General features: G+C 40.4%; 1 protein-coding gene across 2 annotated transcripts in view; it reads left to right on the top strand.

The window, feature by feature from the left end:
- The window catches only part of POLA1 (DNA polymerase alpha 1, catalytic subunit), a 326,365-nt gene that overhangs the window by 173,821 nt on the left and 131,581 nt on the right, over positions 1–20,963 (top strand). The window lies entirely within an intron of this gene.

Genomic DNA, 20,963 nt, shown 5'->3' on the forward strand with positions numbered 1-20,963 from the left:
TGGTCAAGTTCTACTAGTTATGACCCATGACTTTTATTAATGTAATTTTATAATTTCTACTTACATGTTGGGTAACACCTAGCATAATCTTTTTAAAAGGACGCATTATATTAAAATAGAATTGTCTCATTAGATTGGAGAGTGAGAATCTATAATATCAGTGTTTTGATTTTTAGAGTAGAAAAATTTGGATTTGTTCCTCTCCCCCACCCTATGCCCCACAAAAGTTGGTTTGTCTGAAGATTGTTTTTTCCCTATAATAATTTTGACTCCCCCCCCCTTTCAAAAAAATCTGAAACATTTCATGGCTAATCCTGTGTGCATTTAATGAACAGTTGGATGGCACTAAAGGTTATTGTGGGGGGAGGGTCACATTCCACAAATAGATGAGACAGTACATGAAATGCTAGGCCTGTACGTAGCATGAAGTGCCCAAATCCAAATTATTCAGCTCCTCTTTTGCAAACCTCATTGAGCAGAGTCACTCTTGACTCTTGGGAAGATGTTGGAATTTTCCCTCTGTGTTTAGTCTATCAAAATTTTCACCATGGAAATGTTAATACTAGAAGAAATCCATGTATTTCCTCCTAGACGAAGGGACAATTTGTTTTGACTAAGTGGAGAATACTCTGAAAAAATCATCATCTGTGTAGTTAGAAATACAGCTAAGCTAAAAGATTACTTTGTAAACTAGTTTTGTATATGTTATTGTAATGGTGAGCCTATACACTGTTTTTGAGCTAAATAACCTAGTTTTCAGGGTCCAGAAATGCAACCCAAGGTTACTTTCATTGTTATGTCCTCCATGGAGGAGAGAGAAAGAACTCCATTCACCGCTTACTCTTTTCCTGGCCTTAAGCTGAAAAAATCTCTCAGGTACTTATGTTTTCAAGCTCAGGGCGATCATACAAAAGACTCAGGTACCGCGAGGTTCGGCTTCATGGTCGAGCGTCCTGTTTTCTGCTGGGTCCAGACTTCGAGGACCTTGAGCTGGTAGAGGAGCAATGCCTTGTCTTTGTTATTGAGCCTCAGATGGCACTGATGACCGTTTGTTCACGGGGATAGTCTATCCTGATGCCAATCCAACTGGAGACTAGGATACCAGTTGTGCCAGAGGCAAGGCTCTATTGCTAGGATGTATGGAGTTGAAGTGGCTGATTATGGAAGATGATAATTTCCAAGAGTGTGTCCTCTTCTTTTGCCATGTTTAAAATACTGCTCACTGGGCAGAAACGTTGTTGTTAAGCGTAGAGCAAGTCTTGGAATCACTGGAGGGGAAGTATAAGTTACATGGAGGAAGGACGGTATTTCTATAAGGAAGGGACTTTCGGGAGGGGAAGTGAGATAGCATCCAGGACCACACTTCCACTGTCACTGCCAAGGCACATCCTTCCAGATGACCAAGAAAGGTGGTTATCAAGACCAAACGTGTTTCTTTTGAATAAGTAGTAGGGGTTGTGAATAAAGTGATGTAACAGACAATTTTTTAAAGTTCAACTATGTGAGAACTAGCTTGTCCTACCCTGATGTTTTGATATTGGTTACTTTAATAGAAAAAGAAAGATTTTTTTTCTTCCTTTACCATCCAGCAACAATTGGCTGTATCTCTCCCACTTTCAGCTCCAAGTATACATAGAAATACAAAAGGCACCCAGCCAGGATATTTTTCTGTACTCTGAAGATAAGAATTTCTCAATGAGGAAAACCTACTGGAGTGCTAGGGTGGCACCGGATGCATTGGTTCTCCACCTTCCTCATGCCGCAACCCTTTCATACAGTTCCTCATGTGGTGGTGACCCCTCAACCATAGCATTATTTTGGTTGCCACTGTCATTTTGCTATGGTTATGAATCCCGTAACCCCTGTGAAAGAGTCGTTTAACAACTCTTCACCCCAAGGGTTCGCGACCCACAGGTTGAGAACCACTGCTCTAATACAAAGGGGATTTCTTGTCCTGAACCTTATTGGTTCCTCTGTACATAGTACAAATTTAAATGATTTTTTTTCTTCGTTGGAAAATTGTAAAAAGCCAGCGGAAAGACTTTGATTTCTAAACCTCTTAGAATGTTTGTGAGGAACTTATTTCCTTGGTGAGAATTTGATACATGTTCCCCCAGACCTGAAATTCTGCTCCAGAAGAGCAAATACAAAAGGGTGAGAAACACTAGCTAATCTAAATTGGGAAATGAAGAGGGCTTTTTTTAAAGCATGAAAATTTCATCATCTTGTCAGCTGGCAGAATGCCTGCTGTGTGGATTCACAAAGGCTAAGAATTACACTTTCATGAAATTTTCCTCACTAACTGCCCTGGTTAATTTGAAAGATAACCCACTGTTCTAATTCATTCCTCAATTGGGCGGTGCAGGTTTTATCTTTGATCTGACAAAGCATTTGTGTTAATCGTTTTGGCCCTCTACTAGACACTCTTGGGATTGTGCTTTTACAATAAATGTGTCTGTGATAGCTCTTTAGTCTATTATACTTACAATAGATCCATAGAACTGGTAATTAATTCTCCACTGCTTTGGAAATGGGAAGAATAGGTGTAGCTCTGTCAAGTGCTGCTGGGAAGTTTGTTTAGCTGGTTCGTTTTTTTGAAGTGTTCCCCTCAGCCTTCTATGAAGCAGCCACAGAAGAGACTCTACGATTGAGATCCTTGTCTGCTTGGCCTCCTTGCTGATAAATGGAGAAGCTGACCCCTCTTGGTACCTGGAAGAGGGGTAGTGGGTCATTTACTTTCATCTCAAGTACTATTAGTTATAATGTACATTAAACCCTCATTTTAATACTTAAGGAGCCATTCCTTTCTAAAGGTGGAGCCTCTATGAGGCTCTGTGAGGCACACTGAAATTCACTCCTAAATCCCCATTGATGGTTCATGCAGGTTCTAGAGTGTTCAAACAGGGCAGAATCTGTTCCTTGGCAGCCTTGTAGCCCCTCTAGCCATGTGCATGAGAGCATTTCTCATAGTACTATCCTATGATATTTTTTAAACAGTTAAATGTTACTGGCCAGAGTCATGGCTGGCTCTGGATCTAAAAGAATGAACAGTCATTGTCTCTCATGGTGGCATATTGGTTATGCGTTAGACTACTGACCACAAGGTCAGTAGTGTGAAACCACCAGCCACCTCATGGGAGACAGATGGGGCTTCCTACCCCTGTAAAGAGTTACCAGTCTCAGAAACTCACAGGGGCATTTCTACCCTGACCTGCCTGTATGGTAAATATGAGTGAGCATTGATTTGATGGCAGTGAGTTTGGTTTGGGTTTGGTAAAACATGTGATAAGTTGATTAGTTGCTCAGGCCAGAAATGGGGGGTTGTATTCCTTAGAAGTTTGCTCTAATGCCAGAAATTCCTGAATCATGCTTTTTAAGAACTGCGACTGCACTTACTTCTTTGTCATTTGTCATCTCCCCCACAACCCCTTGCTTTCAGTAATATGTGTGTGCACATTAACCTTTAATTACCAAAGGAACCAGGACATGTTAGGCTTTCCTAGTTTTTTTTCTTTTATACTGCTGTCGTGTGGGTCAGGGGAAAGGTGAGACTTTTTTCTCCCGTAAGGAGCTACAGTCTTGGAAACCCTGTAGGCTCACCTTGATTCAGAATTAGCTCGATAGCAGTGAGTGTCATGGGCGGAAGACTTATTAGTGGTATACGAGATTCTCATTGGAGGAAAACTTATTAACGGCTATCTGCAGATGCCACAAACTCAGGTGCTGAAAGTGAGACCGCCATGAAGCACCTGCTACTGAAGAGCAAGGATTGCAGCCTTCGGTATGGATTACGACTCACTGTAAAGAGAACCAAAATCCTCACAACTGGCCCAGTAGATAACGTCATGAAAAATAGAAAAGATTGAAGTTGTAAGGGTTTCATCTTGCTTTGGTCCACAGTCAGTGCTCATGTAAACATCAGTCAAGAGATCAAAAGACACGTCGCATTGGGTCAATCTGCTACATGTGACCTCCTGAAAGTGTTGAAAAGTAAAGATGCTACTTTGAGAACTAAAGTATGCCTAACCCAAGCCATGATACATATATTTTTTTCAAGCCATGATTTTTTAAAATGATCTCATGCATGTGAAAGTTTTATATTGAATAAGGAAGACAGAAGAAGAATTTGTGTGTTTGAATTGTGGTGCTGGAGAAGAAGAATAAAAGTACCAGTGTGTCGAAAGAAAAAAATAAATCTGTCTTGGAAGAAAGAAGTACATCCAGAATGCTCCTTAGAGATATGGATGGTGAAACTTCATCTCACATGCTTGGGACATGGTCTCAGGAGAGACCAGTCTCTGCAGAATGTTATCATGGTTGTTAAAGTGGAAGGGCAGCGGTCAACGAGGAAGGCCCTACATGAGATGGATTGACTCCGTGGCGGCAACAGTGAACAGGAGCATCAAACCAATTGTGAAGATGGCCTGGACCAAGCGGTGTTTTGTTGTCTTGTACATGGCGTGAACTTGATGGCACCGCACAGCAACACGAGACCCTTGGGATAACCCAGGAGTCCATAATTGTTTCAGGCCGTGAAAATATCGTGATAGCCCATTATTGTCTTCTGTATTTTATACCACTGATTGCTACTGATGCTAATATATGTTTATCTCCAATTTCTCATCTTTAATTTGGTTTCTCCTCCCCAACAGTAAACATCAGGCAAAGTGGCATTAACCAGAAAAATACTATTATCCTGATGCAAACTAATATTTGCATAAACTTGCTTTCACTTTTCTGCTAGAAGGGTCTTATCTAGAACTTTGTAATGGGACAGCAAAAGAGAATGCTGTTACTCCGGTTCTATCCCTATGGTTTCTCTCAGTATATTAATTGTGGTATAAACCCTGTTTATCTGTACTGGTTCCATTCTTACACAGCATTCTAAAAATGTTGTCCAGTGTGTGTTGCCTCCCGATACAAAGACTTTCTCATGCAAATGTTCACAACTAGTAAAGAAGTAGCCATTTGACCAGAGATTCTGTGACTCAGCATGGTGGCTATGAGGGTTTCTGGAAGAGGCCACACATTTGGGAGGGGGGGCAAAAAGTCGTATATTATATGTGAAGAATCCATGCTAAGCTGATCTTTCCATCTTTACCAACAACAACAACAAACCTGTGAGATTTAAAATGAAAATGCATTCTTTAAAGAGACCATTAGCAGCAATAAAACGTAATGTTGCAAGCGAGGCTCGCCATCATTATTAGCCATTAGCCAAATGAAAACAGCTGTGAGGGACTGTCTCACCCCAGCACTAACAGCAAAGTCCCCTCAAAAAACCAGCAAATGCTGGTGAGGGCATGAGGAGATTGGAGCTCTCATACACTGCTAGGGGGATTTTAAAATGGTATGACCAATGTAGAAAATGGTCTGATACTGCCTTAAGAATAGAAATAGTGAGCTCATGTAGTCCGGAAAATCCACTATGAATTAAATATCCTAGAGGAATAAACTTGTGAGATTATACACACACACACACACACACACACACACACTCACACACAAAACCAGGTGTGTTGTTGTAGTTACAAATTTTTAAAAATTGGAACAACATAAATATCCATCACTAGAAGAATGGATAAACAAGCTTTGGTACATACACACAGTTGAGTACTATGCAATGATAAGGAATAACGATGCATCCACAAAGCATCTCTCAACATGAATGAACCTGGAGGACATTTTACTGAGAGAAGTCAATCACGAACAGATATTGTGTGAGAACACTAGTATAAAAAAGTCAAGAAGAGGTTTATGCACAGAAAGAAACATTCTTTGGTGGTTACCAGGGACGGGAGGGAGGGCAAAGTCACTAACGAGAGACTATAGACATAAATTAACTTGGGTGAATGGAAAGGCAGTAGGCAGTAAGGGGAAGGTCAGCGCAACATGACCAAGGCAAGGGAATGTTAAACTTTTGCACACTGAGAGCTATGCAAAAGTAAAAGGCAGCAACAGTAAATACTACTATATACACAATTCTGCAATACAAGTAATGTATAATTGGATACTTCGTAGATAATGTCAGCTAAACCAGAATAGATGACATAAGGGAATATACTCAAATACAAGTTGGGCTGAGGAGACTTTTTATACAGATTTTAATGTGTTGCTAATATATTCAGGCACACAGTAGAGCATACAGAGGGCTAAGTTATGTAGACTGCTGAGCTGTGAGCAAAACAGCTTACGGGACTAAATCACTGGACTTGAGGGCTTAGGATCTAGGTCAATTGGCATAAAGTTATTTAGAAAGACGATCTATAGCCTACTTTGGTGACTAGTAACTGGGATCTTAAAAGCTTGTAAGCGACAATCTAATGTACCACAATTGGTCTCCTCCTACTAAATGACAAAGAATTAAGAAAATCAAATATTCGAGGAGTCAATTAGTCCAGTGACTAATGAACCACAGCCTCCACTAGCTTGAGATCAAAACTATATGGTGTCTGACTCCTACTACTCACTGCTCTGATTGGGGTCCATAGGCAGTCCTGAACACAGTAGAAGGAAAATATAGACTAAAATTCAAAATCATGAAGACCAGGCTTACTGGTATGATATGAGACTGTGGCCCTCAGAAATCCTTTGAACCCAGAACTGAACCCACTCCCAGAGGTCACCTTGCGACCAAACTTAGTAGACCTATTAATGTGCTCCTCAGAACCATCGACCATTAGAGATCAAAAGGGCAGCACTTGCCCCCAACCCATGTTCAGAAGGTAGAGAGAGAGGCTAATGGAAATGGACAAGCCAGGGAAGAAGTGGGAAGAGTGCTGTTACACTGAGGAGATGGCATCTATTCTCATGGCGCAAAGTGCCTGTAAGTTGAATGGGAAACTAATTTGCCCTGTGAGCTTTCACCCAAACCGCAGTAAAATGTTTTCCCAAGAAAGTACCAGCCCGACTGTTGTGAAGTCAGCAGTTGCATTGGTGTTGCCCTTTATATAAAGGGCAGCCAGGGCCGGGCAAGCGATTGGCTGCAATGGTTACTCTATAAACATGAATGTGCTTCTCTGATGCCCAGCAGTGCTTCAGGAAGTTTCTTTGGGAAGTCACAGAACTGCATTAGTAAATCAATCTGGTAAATTAGGGATGCAACAATCCCCATTCCACTCCCCCAAGCCCCACTCGTGTAAATCACTGCCACAGCACTTCTCTTGCCAGTGTCTTTCTCGTGTCCCTTCTCAAATGTTGCATGCCATCACAACAGTGCCACTGTGCAGGTGAGCTTTAGAGCCGTGAAATAAGCCTTTACGGTGCTACTATTCTGTAAATATTCCGTGTTCAATAACCCTCAAAATTTCTCATTTCTTACCTGTGGTGAGGCGGGCTGATCGCTTTCAGGTTGTAGGTTGTAGTATGCAATAGTATCTCAGGTACATTAGTTCAAAATTGCTTGAACTTTCAGCACAACTGGAATTATTGTTTATTTCCTTGCTTCTGCGTTTATATTTGGAACATTTAAAAAGAATAAATTGGGTTTCTTTTTTGTAAAGACTCTAACAGCATAATTATAAGTGGTACAGAAGGCATGCACAGCAGCAATAGATATCTCTCCCACCCATTTCGAATTGCACGGGGCCCAGTGGTGTTTTCAGAAGGGGAGTTTCTGTGCGAAGCCTCAGCACTTGTCCTAAATCTTATTAATAACAAAACGAAAACGAGCCTAGGGAGAACTAGTCCTTGTTTCATGGCCTTTGGTAGAGCCTGTAAGCATAAGTGAATATCACGGACATCGAGTTTACTTTTTAAAACGTGGCCTCCGATCATCAGAGCCTGTTGATAAAGTTTTGGTGTAGAGGTAATGAGCAAATGACTGGTTTTTCGGAGGCGTGTACTTACTTGCCAAGGAAGCCGATTTTGAATCTCGTGTTAACATTTTACTGCTGCACCAGGCGTTGTAATCATCAAAAATCTAAGAAAAGATTTGATGCTGGATAGAGTAGAAGCTCGTTGTGAGTAAACTTAAGTGTTGTACAAAGTGAAGTGGCTAACGGTCCAAATCCGCTCCCCTGATCCGTGCCAGCTATGTATTTCACAGTGTGTCATCGTAGGAGCATTAGCTGCTGTGAAAGAGCTATAATTAGCAAGTTGCAGTAGCCTTGGCAGAAGTACAGCCAGAATGGTCCTTAGAAGCCCAGATGGCAAGACTTCATCTCAGACGCTTCGGACATGCTAGCAGGAGAGGCCAGTCTCTGGGCAAGGATATCATGCTCGATAGAGCAGGAGGTCAGCAAAAAGGGAGGAAGACCCTCAGTGGCTACAGCAATGGGCTCAAACATAACTGTGAGGATGGTGTGGTCAGTGTTTCCCTCTAGTACATAGGGTTACTCTTCATTGCCCTCTGATAAAAACATGGGGTAAGGAAGCTGATGCGGATATGAAGTTGCGAGCCATTTTCACTAAAGTCACCCTTTGCTGGGAAAGATTCTGGGCATCCACCTTAAGATCACTTCTCTGGCTGAGGCATGGATCGAGAAAGCCAATCACATCCAGCCTTGAACTTGGGCCTTGGAAGGGAATCAGTTGTTGAACCTGGAGCTTCAACCCTTGAGTGAGCGTTTGAGTGAGAGTTTTTGCATTGTAGTTTGAGAGTTTACAGAGAAAGCTCAATTTTTTTAAATTCAACCATGTGAATACACTATGTTTGGGGACATTATTTGTGATCCCCTAGCACTCTGTCTAGCTTCAGCAACTTCTGATACTATTGCCATCCTCTGAAAGGAAAATTTGGAGGTTTGAGGGAATGCTATTAAATACATCCAAACTCATTGCTTTCAAGTCAGTTTTCATTCAGACTGACAGTATAAAATAGAATAGAACTGCCTTTGAGTTTCCAAGGCTGTAAATCTTTACAGGAGCAGAAAGCCTCGTCTTTCTTCCTCAAAGTGGCTTGTGGGTTCAAACTCCTGACCTGATGACCCAATTAGTAATCCACTACACCACCAGGGCTCCTTGGGGGAAATGTGGGAGTCATCAAATAGCAAACAATTGGATAGAAACTAGAAAACTGCTTGTGCCACAGCAGTAGAATCCTTTCTTCAGTTTGATTTCTCTAACCTGGTATAGAAAAACTTAACCTCAGGTCTAACTCCAGTCATCGAGAGCTACTATCTTGTAGTAGAGTAAGAAGTTGAACCAGACAGATTTCATTTAACCTTTCCAAAGTGAGATTTTCTCACCATTGACCTTCCTGACTTAAAGGAAGAAAACGAAACTGCTGCTTCTCTGCTATACATGTAAAGGCAAGGTGGGAGGGCATTGCCTCAGACAGTAGCTTGCCTTCGTCGTATTTGGTTTGCCTAGAATGGATCCACTATGCTTCACGTGTAGAAATCTGTCTTTTGCAGATAGTTACAGAGATGAATTTCCAGATGATTCTGTCAAAGGTCTTGAGTTAAATGGAATAACCCTATATCTGCTTTCTGAGGCATCATTGAACAATTCTCTAAGCCTAGATTCTAAATATTAAAAAAAGATAAAAAGTAGAGCGCTGGTATAGTCTAAGCCATTGAGTATGAGCTTGGTTTATGTTTGACATAAATCAGTGGTAGCTTTGCTATGTGCTTAGTTGTGTGGTGACTTTGGTTCAGAATTTATCTAACTCTTGGTACCGCCTCAAAAGTGTTTTTCTTTTTACTTGGCTCCACCATAGTATAACCTTTAGGGTGGGTAGTCTTAGGACATGCCTCATAGCAGCTTGTTTTCTAAAATGTCCCCAGCCTCATCCATGCTGCACAGGTGCTCAGGGCTTCCTGGCCAAATAAGAAGCTGCTCATGCTGTTGAGAACTGAGATGCTTATAGTCTAGCTCTCAGGAGCCTAGCCTAGCAGGACTTTGGTCACTATCCATCAGCCAAGAATGTGTCTTGGTTACAAGTGTTAGGAAAAACACACCTGCCTAGGATTTACATCTATGTATGTAATAAGGGTTTAGAACCCATGCAGATGAAGCCACAGCTAATCTTTGGAGAATAATATCTCCGAGGTATAGCTTTCCATCAAGGGACACGCAAAAGCCACCCTTCCAGGAATTAATCAGCAAAGGAAGATCAAAAGAGCCCAGAGCTGAGAGAGACCTGTTTTAGGTTTCACTGCAAAATGGATTACCAGGCTGATTAGTATACATAATGGGATAGCACCCATCCATTGCCTTTGAGGCGATTCCCATTCAGCACCCCACCAGGTTTCCAAGGCTGTAACTCTTTACAGAAGCAGACTGCTGCATCTTTCTCCCAAGCTGGAGACAGAGCCAGTCTTATTTTAAAAGTTTTTAAATATTGGAAAGACGGTTGAGCTGAGGATGGTGGATAAAAATTCAGTGAAATCTCAGAGCTGAAATTTTAACGTTGGTAACAAATATTGTCGGTTTGAAGTATCAAGTTCTCTTTGTTCATTTTTACAAAAGTGTCCTACAGACACTCATATCAGAGTAACCATAATTTATCTGCTAGTCGTTCTTTCAGGGAAAACCAGTTTTCCCTGAACAAAATGGTTATAATCAGCTCAGAACTCAAGACAATTGCATACTTCCTATTGTTTTCTTTTAGAGACAACCAATGTATGATGATTAAAGATACATGTTCACAGGTTAGGGTTTCATAAAATTAGTACTGTTTGCTGTTGAATTGAGTGAAATGGGCTTATTTATTTGTTTCTGTGAATGCCTGGTGGTGGCACATGTAGTGATTAATAGTGCAGTCTGGTGTCATGGCCATGTTCAAATCTAATGTGCTGGGAGGTTTGCCTACCATTGATTTTGTGTCATCAGTGCAGATGTCTACGTAATGTAAAAGACAAATGTCTTAGTGATCTTTTGAAAATAGTTTTGACTTTCTAGATCCCAGAAGCTTCACTTTCAGCTCTAGCAATTTATCCTAAAGAAATACACACGAAAAAAAATGATGTTTTGAAATGTCTGTGATATGAGCCCTGGTGGTGTAGGGATGAAGCACTCAGCTGTGAACCAAAACGGTGGTGGTTAGGAACACGCAATGACTGCATAGGACAATGATCTGGCAATCTACTCCCATGCAGATTGCAGCCTAGGAAACCTTTTGGGGCAGTTCTACTCTATCACATGCGTCTACTATGAGCTGAAAGTAGATTTGATGGCTCTGAACAATGTTATCTATGAAAATGGGATATAACTTAAATATCTCTGAATGGATCAGATTTGAGCTATCTCATCACTACAGTTTTTTTTTTGTCTTTCGGAAGTTATGTGAATGGATTTATGGAAGGGTGTTTGTCTTCTTTACAAGTAAGGCCATTGTGAATTTAGTTGCCATAAACATTTGTGTACATGTTTATCTGTGAGCATAAGTTTTCTTTTCCCCAAGATAAAGGCCTATGAATGGGATTGCTGGCTCATATGATAGGTGGACATTTCAACTTTCTGGGTTGGTGCTAGGTGTAGTCTAGTTGGTTCCAACTCATAGTGACCATAACAATAGAAGGAAAAGGTGCCCAGTCCTGCACCATCCTCACAAGTTCATTGCTATTGATGACCCTATTTTTACAGCCACTGTGACTGTTCAGTCTCCTCAAAGGTTTTCCTCTTTTTCACTGACCCTCAACTTTATTAAGTACCGTATATACTTGAGTATAAGCCAGCCTGAATATTAGCTGAGGCACCTGATTTTACCACAAAAAAAACTGCATTAAAAATATACTGGATGGAGAGCAAATGCTTTGAGAATGATTGGGGCAGGGAATGTATGGATGTGCTTTATACAATTGATGTATGTATATGTATGGATTGTGATAAGAGTTGTATGAGTCCCTAATAAAATGTAAAAGAATAAAAGAATGTGATTAGGGCAAAGAATGTACAGATGTGCTTTATACAATTGATGTATGTATATGTATGGACTGTGATAAGTTGTATGAGCCCCTAATAAAATGTTGAAAAAAAATGTACTGGAAAACTCAGCTTCTACACGAGTATATACGGTATAATGTGTTTCCCCAGGGACTGTTCCCTATTAATATCACATCCAAAGATTATTCGATTATGTTTTGTTGGAAAATTGCTCCTTGCCAAACGTTTTCAGAGTGGCAAAACAGTTTTCTTCCCCATCTTCAATGTAGGAGAGTTTCAACTGCTCTAGATCCTCCCTAGCTTTTCGTTTTGTCAGTATATGTTATTGTAACCATTCTAATAGATTTGGAGCAATATCTCATCATGGTTTTCATTTGCATTTTTACATGGTTATTGGAATTGTTTTCTCACTGTTGAGTTTTTGAGTTCCTTATATATTCAAAATACAAGAACTTTGTTGCATGTATGATTTGTAACTATTCTTTTTTTGTCTATGACTTGTCTTTTCATGTTCTTTATTCTATTTTTCTTCTTTTTTAATCATTTTATTGGGGGCTCATACAACTCTTATCACAATCCATACATACATCAGTTGTGTCAAGCACATTTGTACATTCATTGCCATCATCATTTTCAAAACATTTTCTTTCTACTTGTGAGTCCTTGGCATCGGATCCTAAGTTTTTCCCTCTCTCCTTCCCCCACCCTCCCTCCCTAGTCAACCCTTGATAATTTATAAATTCTCATTATTAATTCATGTCTTACACTGATCGATGTCTTCCCTTTACCCACTTTTCTGTTGTCTGACCCCTAGGAGGGGGTTATGTATAGATCATTGTGATCAGTTCCCTCTTTCTACCCCACCTTCCCCTTACACTCCTGGTATTGGTACGTTCATTATTGATCCTAGGGGTTTATCAGTCCGGGATTCCCTGTGTTTCCAGCTCTTATCTGTTCCCGTGTATATGCTCTGGTCTAGCCAGATTTGTAAGGTAGAATTGGGGTCATGATCGTGGTGAGGAGAAAGCATTAAAGAACTAGAGGAAAGTTGTACGTTTTAATGGTGCTATACTACACCCTGACCAGCTTGTCTCTTCCTTGTGACACTTCTGTAAGGGGGTGTCCATTTGTCTACAAATGGACTTTGGGTCTCCACTCCATACTCCCCCTCATTTACATTGATATGTTTTTTTGTTCGGGGTCCTTGAAGCCTGATACTTGATCCCAACAATACCTCATGATCACACAGGCTGGTGTGCTTCTTCCATGTGGACTTTGTTGCTTCTGAGCTAGATGGCTGCTTGTTTACCTTCAAGCCTTTAAAACCCCAGATCCCATATCTTTTGATAGCCGGGCACCATCAACTTTCTTCACCATATTTGCTTATGTACCCATTTTGTCTGGAGTGATTGTGTCAGGAAGGTGAGTATCAGGTTATTAGAACAAAGTGTTCTTGCATTAAGGGAGGACTTGAGTAGAGGCCCAATGTCTTTCTGCTACCTTAATACTTAACATAAATATATGTACATAGATAGATCTATTTCCCTATCATTATAAATATATTTACATATGTACATGCCTGTATTTAGATCTCTATAAATGCCCTTTGCCTCCTTGTGTTAGGACACTTATGATTTTACACAAACATACACATATTTTTATATATACATACAGAGAGAGAGAGAGAGGATATATACAACATGAAGGAATAAAGCAGCTAATTATTCCACACAGCCGTACAGAGGGCTCTGTTCAACTCATTTCTGTGGAAGTTAATATACTGCTAATATGCAGTTGATATACTTGTTCATCTCACATGGGCTTCTGGGCCAAAGGACAAGGAAGCAGACAGCTGAGTCTTCCATTGAGCAATGTAGGCAGTCCAAGCCACAGTCAGCCAGATGGCAGGATCTGACAGTCCCACGCTCAAGTGCTGTATACACCAGCAGCGTGGTGAAGCAAGTTTTGAAGGAACCTCAAGCTCTAGCTAGCAACATGATCCACGGGTTGGGTATCCCACTAGTAGTGTAGCTCACAATTGAGGCAGAGAACTAGCAGCCATACGCTGGTCTGATTACCAGAGAGCAAGAGAGTGACAGGTGGGGTTTGTGGAGCCATTTATCTCTGCCCTCCAATCAAACTGTGACTTTATTAATGCTACATGTTCCTATTGGCCAGGTTGGCACAATAAACCTACCTATCACACTCCTATTACTTTCCTCAAATTCCTTTTACTTTCCTCTTGTCCCACTATCATTTTCAGCTTTATTTAGGATTTCAGTAATTCTTCTCGGTTATATTACCCTTGATGGAGCCCTACCAGGCCTCCTACGCCCTCCTCACCATCAATTTTAGATCACTTGTTTTTCCCTTGTCCCTGGGTTTGTTAACACTCACTTCTTTTCCCCTGCCTCCCCCTCTCCATGCCCCCCCGGAATCGCTGGTCCCAATTTTTTTCTCCTCCACATTGTTTATCCCACCTATCTTATCCAGATAGACATACAGAGACAATATTAAGCATAAACACGCAAAAAGAGCAAAACAATACAGCAAGAGAAAACAAAACAACAACCAAAAAAAAACCTGACGACAAAAAAGAAAAGCTTATCAGTAGTTCAAGGTCTGTTTGTTGATCTGTAGGAGTGTTTTCTGTTGAGTCTGACGGGGTGCCACACCCTGACCCCAATGTCTATTTTTGGTATTCCCTCGCAACTTCATTGCTTTGCTCCCCTTGATGTTCTGTTGCACGCTCTTAGCGTTTTGCCCTGGAATGGTTGGGTCAGATTGGGCACAGTTACAACACTGTGCCTCCAGTGTTATTCTTTGAAGCACTATGGGTCAGTGAAGGACATTGTGTCTCGTGGTAGGGCCATCCCTAAGGTCCTCTCTGTGTATTGACTGCACTCAGCAGGAATTTCGTCCTTGGGGCTTGGGGCCAGGATGTGTTCCACCCTCCCTCTTTCCCTCTTCATTTGCTCCTGTGTCTTCTGATCAGAGGTGAACCTCTCCCTGAGCTGTAGCCTCAATGCTGTCCTCTGAAGTGAGTTATTCTGGGCATGGGGGAGGTGTTTATGTAGTTGGGATTGGGGCCTGCCCCGCAGACCTCCCTATTGATTCCCTGCTTCATGCCGGTGTGTTGCATTCACATTTTGTCACACCACGTTGAAATCTGGTCCCTCTCTCCATCTCCTGTGGAGATATAAACAACACCCTCCCCTTGGGTGGGTTAGTGCCCTGTTCCCCCGCTACCTGTGTCCTTTCCCCCCCTTCATTTCCCCTCCTTTTTAGTTGGCTATCATATGTATCCCTGAATTGGGGCTGGCCCCTGCCACTTTATGCTATTTTTCACAGAGCAAATATTTTTCATGTTGCTGGAGTCTAATGTATCAATGTCTTTTATATAAATCGTGTGTTTGTTCTCATGTCTAATAATCCTTCTTAACTTAGTGTTAAGAAGGATTTGTCCTATACTTTCTAATGTTTTACAGTTAGATCTATGACTCATTTTTATTTGATTTTATCTGAAGTGTCAGGTTTAAGGCAGATCTGCTTTATTTTGGTCTGTGTATGTCCAGCCATTCTAATGTATTTAGCCTACCTTCTCCCCACTGAACTGTACATGTATACTTCCTTAGAATCATCTGATCTTACTTCTGTTGTCTTCCACTGATATCTGTTTATCCCATGACGCGTGTTAATGTCTTGATTAATGTTAATTTTATAGTAAATTTTAAGTTTATGTAGAGTGATTCCTCCTGCTTTTACTTTTGAAAAAAATGCCATAGCTATTTTAGCTCTTCGTCTTTCCATGTGAGTTTGAGGGTTAGCCTGTCGTCATCTTTAAAAAATAAATTATGCTTCAAGTTTTATTGGAATTGCATTAAATCTATTGTAAAATCATTTGGGTGAGAAGTTATATCCATGAGCGTGGTATGTCTTTAGTTATATATTTCATGAGTATTTAAAAGTTTTCCACATGTTAACCTTCTACATATTTTATTAGATTTACGGCTATGTCTTTAATTTTGTGAAGCATTTAAATTTGTATTTCAATTGGTTTTCATATAATTTTGGTCAGCTATTTTTATAGTTAAGAGGTATCGGTGAGTTATGTAGTCCTCAAAACCAGTAATGGCAACCATGAACTATTTTTTATATCATTTTATTAGGGGCTCATACAACTCTTACCACAATCCATACATACATCAATTGTGTAAAGCACATTTGTGCATTCATTGCCCTCATATTTCTCAAAACATTTGCTCTCCACGTAAGCCCCTGGCATCAGCTCCTCATATTTCCCCTCCCTCATAAACCCTTGATAATTTATAAATTATTATTTTGTCATATCTTGCCCTGTCCGACGTCTCCCTTTACCCAATTTTCTGTTGGCCATCCCTCAGGGCTCCCCCTTTCTAACCCACCCTCTCAGCTCCCTCCCAAAATTGCCATCCACACCACTGGTCCTGAAGGGATCATCCACCCAGGATTCCCTGTGTTTACAGTTGCTATCTGTACATCCTCTGGTCTAGCCAGATGTGTAAGGTAGAGTTGGGATCGTGATAGTGGGGGAGAGAGAAGCATTTAGGGACTAGAGGAAAGTTCTTTTATTCATCGGACAACCATGGACTATTAAAACTAACATAAACTAAATTATTTTTATATCTATATTTATTGCCCTAAATATTTGGCTATATAATGACACCAAATTATAAAGAAACAACATGTATAATATAACGTCAGCTATGTAAAACATATTGTACACAGACACACATTTGTATTAATGTTGAGAGATATCTGGTAGGATGTTTACCACATGTCAAAAAATCCTTTCTGAGTGCTGACAATTTGGAGTGATTTAAAATTTGTCCAGATTGCTTTTCTCTATTTGAATATTTCACAGTGGGAACATATTGCTTTTATCAAAACAGTTTAAAATATTAAAGAATGAATTATAATATCCTTTTCAGTTAGTGAGGCTAGTTTAGATTAAAGTCCTAATTCAGATTTAAATACTTGCATTCTAGAAATCTTGATGTTGCCCCAGCTATTTTAAGATTCTAAACTTCTATATGGGTGTGCAATTATATTGGTGTACAATTGGGTGCGTTCTAAGAATGCTGTATTTAGACTTTTCAGAATTTGGTTTTGTTTTTTGCTTGTTTTAAATTGAGTCAAAATTCATCAACATGAAATTAAACCTTTTTATTATGATTATACATATCTAACATAAGATTTGGTTCAAACATAGGAATAATTCTGTTGGCATAGGACCGGGCAGTGTTTTGTGACATTAATTACATTCCTTTTAGGGTATAACCGTTACTCAATCTGTTCCCACAGGTTTTCATCGCCCTAAACAGATTCTTCCTGTCCCTTCAATCGTAACCTTTCACTACTCTTCTCCCAAATCCCTGGAACTTTTCACTCACATGTTACCTTCATACATTTGCCTATTCCAGATATTTCATATTAATGAAACCCTATATTATTTGGCCCTTTGTAACTGACTGGTGTCACTCAGCATGGTATTTTCAAGGGTCATTTATGTAACATTTATCACAACTTCACTTCTCTTCATGTTTGAATAATACATAGCACATTTTGTTGATCCAGTCATCTATTGATCGACCTTTTGGTTGGGCCTACCTTTTGGCTCTTGTGAGAGTTAGTTGGTTCTTGTGTGTGCTGCAATGAATATTGGCGTGCAAGTGTTGACATGAGTCCTTGCTTTGTTTGGGAATCTCCCCAGGATACAGCATTCCTATTCATTCTAGGCTTGTTTCTGTACGTCTAAATCTTGGCTACCATTTGAATCACGTGGGCAGGTATTTAAAGAGTCTTTGATGACTCAGTCCACCTTGGAATATTAAATTTGAATTTCTAAGTGTGTATCCAGGGCATCCAGGAGCCCTGATAGTGAAGTGGTTACTAGTTGGGCTGCAGTCCGCATGGTCAGCAGTTCAAAACAACCAACAGCTCCTTGAGAGAAAGACTGGGCTTTCTATTCCCATAAAGAGGTACAGTCTTGGAAACTCACAGCGTGTCACAGTGAGTCAGCATTGACTGGATGGCAGGGAGAACCAGGGCATCAATATTTTTCCAGTTTTCTATTTGATTAACAAGCCCCTCTTAAAACACATACTGATGAATTCAAATATACAGTAACCATAGAGCATTTAAAAATATTTCTTTTCTTTACATATATGAGATTTTGAAGATAAAAAGATAGGGACACTCTCATACCTGTGAGAAAGGATTTAAATTTTTTAAACAAAATTACTTCTAATGTGACCAAGAATCATTTTATACAGGCACAGTGCCAGTAGGTACCACCTTTAACAAGGTGGGAATTTACCTTGTTAGGTCTTAAAGGTATTGCCAACACTCAACAAATGGCAGATCATTAGCATTGCTCAATCTTGTCTCTTCTATGTTGTGGATATGATTGTATCAACCCAAGCTGAGGAGGATTTGTTTATACAAATGTCATCTTCTCTGCATCTCTTTGAAGAGGCTTCCCACATCACGATCTCCTGGCATCGCCTGATCCTGTGTATGCTGAGACATTTTGGTCTATGCAACGTTTTTCTTTTCTCTCTCTCTCTCTTTTAATTAAGACATGAGACAACTTTATTTTTTTTCTCTCATTTCTTTTTGTTTTGTTTTGTCTTGATTGTTTTATTAGGGGCTCATACAACTCTTATCACAATCCATGCATACATCAATTTTGTAAAGCACATTTGTATATTCATTGCCCTCATCATTCTCAAAACATTTGCTCTCCACTTAAGCCTCTGGCATCAGGTCCTCATATTTTCCCCCTCCCTCATGAACCCTTGATAATTTATAAATTATTATTTTGTCCTATCTTGCCCTGTCCAACATCTCCCTTCACCCACTTTTCTGTTGTCCATCCCCCAGGGAGGACATGTAGATCTTGTAATTGCTTCCCCCTTTCCAGCCCACTCTCCCTCTACCCTCCCAGTATCACCACTCACACCACTGGTCCTGAAGGGATCATCCGCCCAGGATTCCTTGTGTTTCCAGTTCCTATCTGTACCATCTAGCCAGACTTTTGCAATGTTTTCCAAGTGATTCTGTAATCCTGTCACACACATACACCAACCTTGGCAATGACTCACCATAGTCTTTTTGGTAAGCTTCTGCTTCTCAGCTGCCATGCCCATCTAGTGTTGCACTCTGAACAGGACCTAAAAGTCACGAGACCATCTCCAGGTGACATTCCCAGCACTCTTCATAGGAGTTAGGGTAAGTGCTGCATTTTTTATCTTAAATAGTTGATTATTCTCAGGCGAGGGTAGGTAAGACATGACCGAGTGTTGTTGTTTGTTTTTTTTAGAATAAACCCATACATGTATTATATGGGACATCAATGTATCTTTTTTCTTTTTTAAGTTTCTCCTTTGAGAACACCAGTGATTTATTCTTTAATCATTTTTTTTCACGTTAAACTACTAGCAATATGGCTTGATTTGCCTGTGTCCATATAGTTTATCTTAAAGTTTTTCTCTACTTTCTTGGCTCCTTATTGAACCACAAGTGTTTCCTTTTCTGTATTTGCACTTCCTACACCTCAGAATGTGACCTGGAAACTGGCTTCCTAGCAGCTAAACTGATGTTCCAAATTCTACTGAGCTAGGTTCGTCTTAGATTATGCAGTGAAACTTTTCCGATTAATGCCATTGCTAAGTAGCCAGAGGAGCACTTAACAACGTGTGTGTGCCTTGTCTGGTTTGTGTGCTCTTGTCTCCTTGGACCAAGCATACACAGATACATTCTCACAGAAGGACTTACAGACTTTTGCCTCCTGCTGGAGCATTGCCGGGTTTATTGACCATAGTAGTCAGTTGTGCTGGTGACGTCTGACCGTAGGAAAGTGGCTGATAAGAGGATGAACTCCAGATTTCTGGAGGGCGGGGGTAGGGCAGGGACTTAAAACTCATACACAACCTTCTTTTCCTAATGTAAGTAGATCTACCCCCCTTTCCTTTCCGTAACTCATCATTAGTCTGGAGCTAATGGAGTGGCGGAAGAAAGTAGAATAGCATAGGCCTCATTATGGAATGACCATTTCTTATTTTTGAAAAGCTACCTTATGTCTGAGATCCAGAATTGACTCTTTTTGGACAACAGGAATATAGTGTTGCTTTCTGTTGTGAAGTTGTAGAACAAGTGAGTGGATGTGAGGTTGGGTGACATTTTTTTTTTATCAGAGCTTCGAGCAGCTGTCCTTCCTCGCTACTTTGCTTCCTTTGCTTTCTCCCAAATACAAGTTGCAAGATTTGGAAAGTTGTGAAAGACAGCCAACCAAAAAACAGAAAATAAACCAAAAAAGAAAAAGTAATCAACTAAGTCACACACTGGGTAACAACTTTGCCTGAGCAGCATCTGATTCCTTGGGCAGCGGTTCCTCCTATTTCAAAATCCTATTGTCGCTCTCACGCCCCATTACCCCACTGCCCCCCCCATTGTTTCTGTTGAGGTCAAGAGTCAGGCATATTGCTTTTGTGTTTGACTTTAAAATCAAAGTTGTTTTATAATATTAAACTGCCAGGACCACATCGTCTTGACATGAGAACCCTGAAACACCTATTACAATGTCACAGACTCAGCCAGCAGACACTCAGTTTTCTGTGAAGTCCTACTCATTAGAAGCTTCTGAATTCCCATTTCTCTGTTTAGAAACATGTGACTCTAAACTATAGTCATGCCTAGTTCTTTGGCAATCTCGTGGGTGATTTCAGGCAGCCATCATAGAAGTCAATGTCCCATGCCTTTGTTTCCGGAGAGGAAAAGGTGGAATGTTAGCGAGCAACAAATTGGGTTCGCATAATGGTAAAATGAATCAGTTTGTGTGTGTGTTGGAAGTTTTGGGAGCATTTGTGTTGGTTGAATTTATAAGTAAGCACTTAGGAAGTTTCATTGTTGCCCGTACCAGGAATCTACTTCCAGTCACATTTTGAGCCACATGAATGTTAATGGACTGTATGTCAAAGCGGGGTCTACACAATCCTTTCCCTTTTTCAGCTGAGAAGTGAAATGTCCTCAGTCAGGATTATATAAAATGTATCATTTATCTATATATGTGTGTTTTTATCGAATTTGGTTTA

This window comes from Tenrec ecaudatus, chromosome X (assembly GCF_050624435.1).
Source record: "Tenrec ecaudatus isolate mTenEca1 chromosome X, mTenEca1.hap1, whole genome shotgun sequence".
In the NCBI taxonomy this organism is placed as follows: Eukaryota; Metazoa; Chordata; class Mammalia; order Afrosoricida; family Tenrecidae; genus Tenrec; species Tenrec ecaudatus.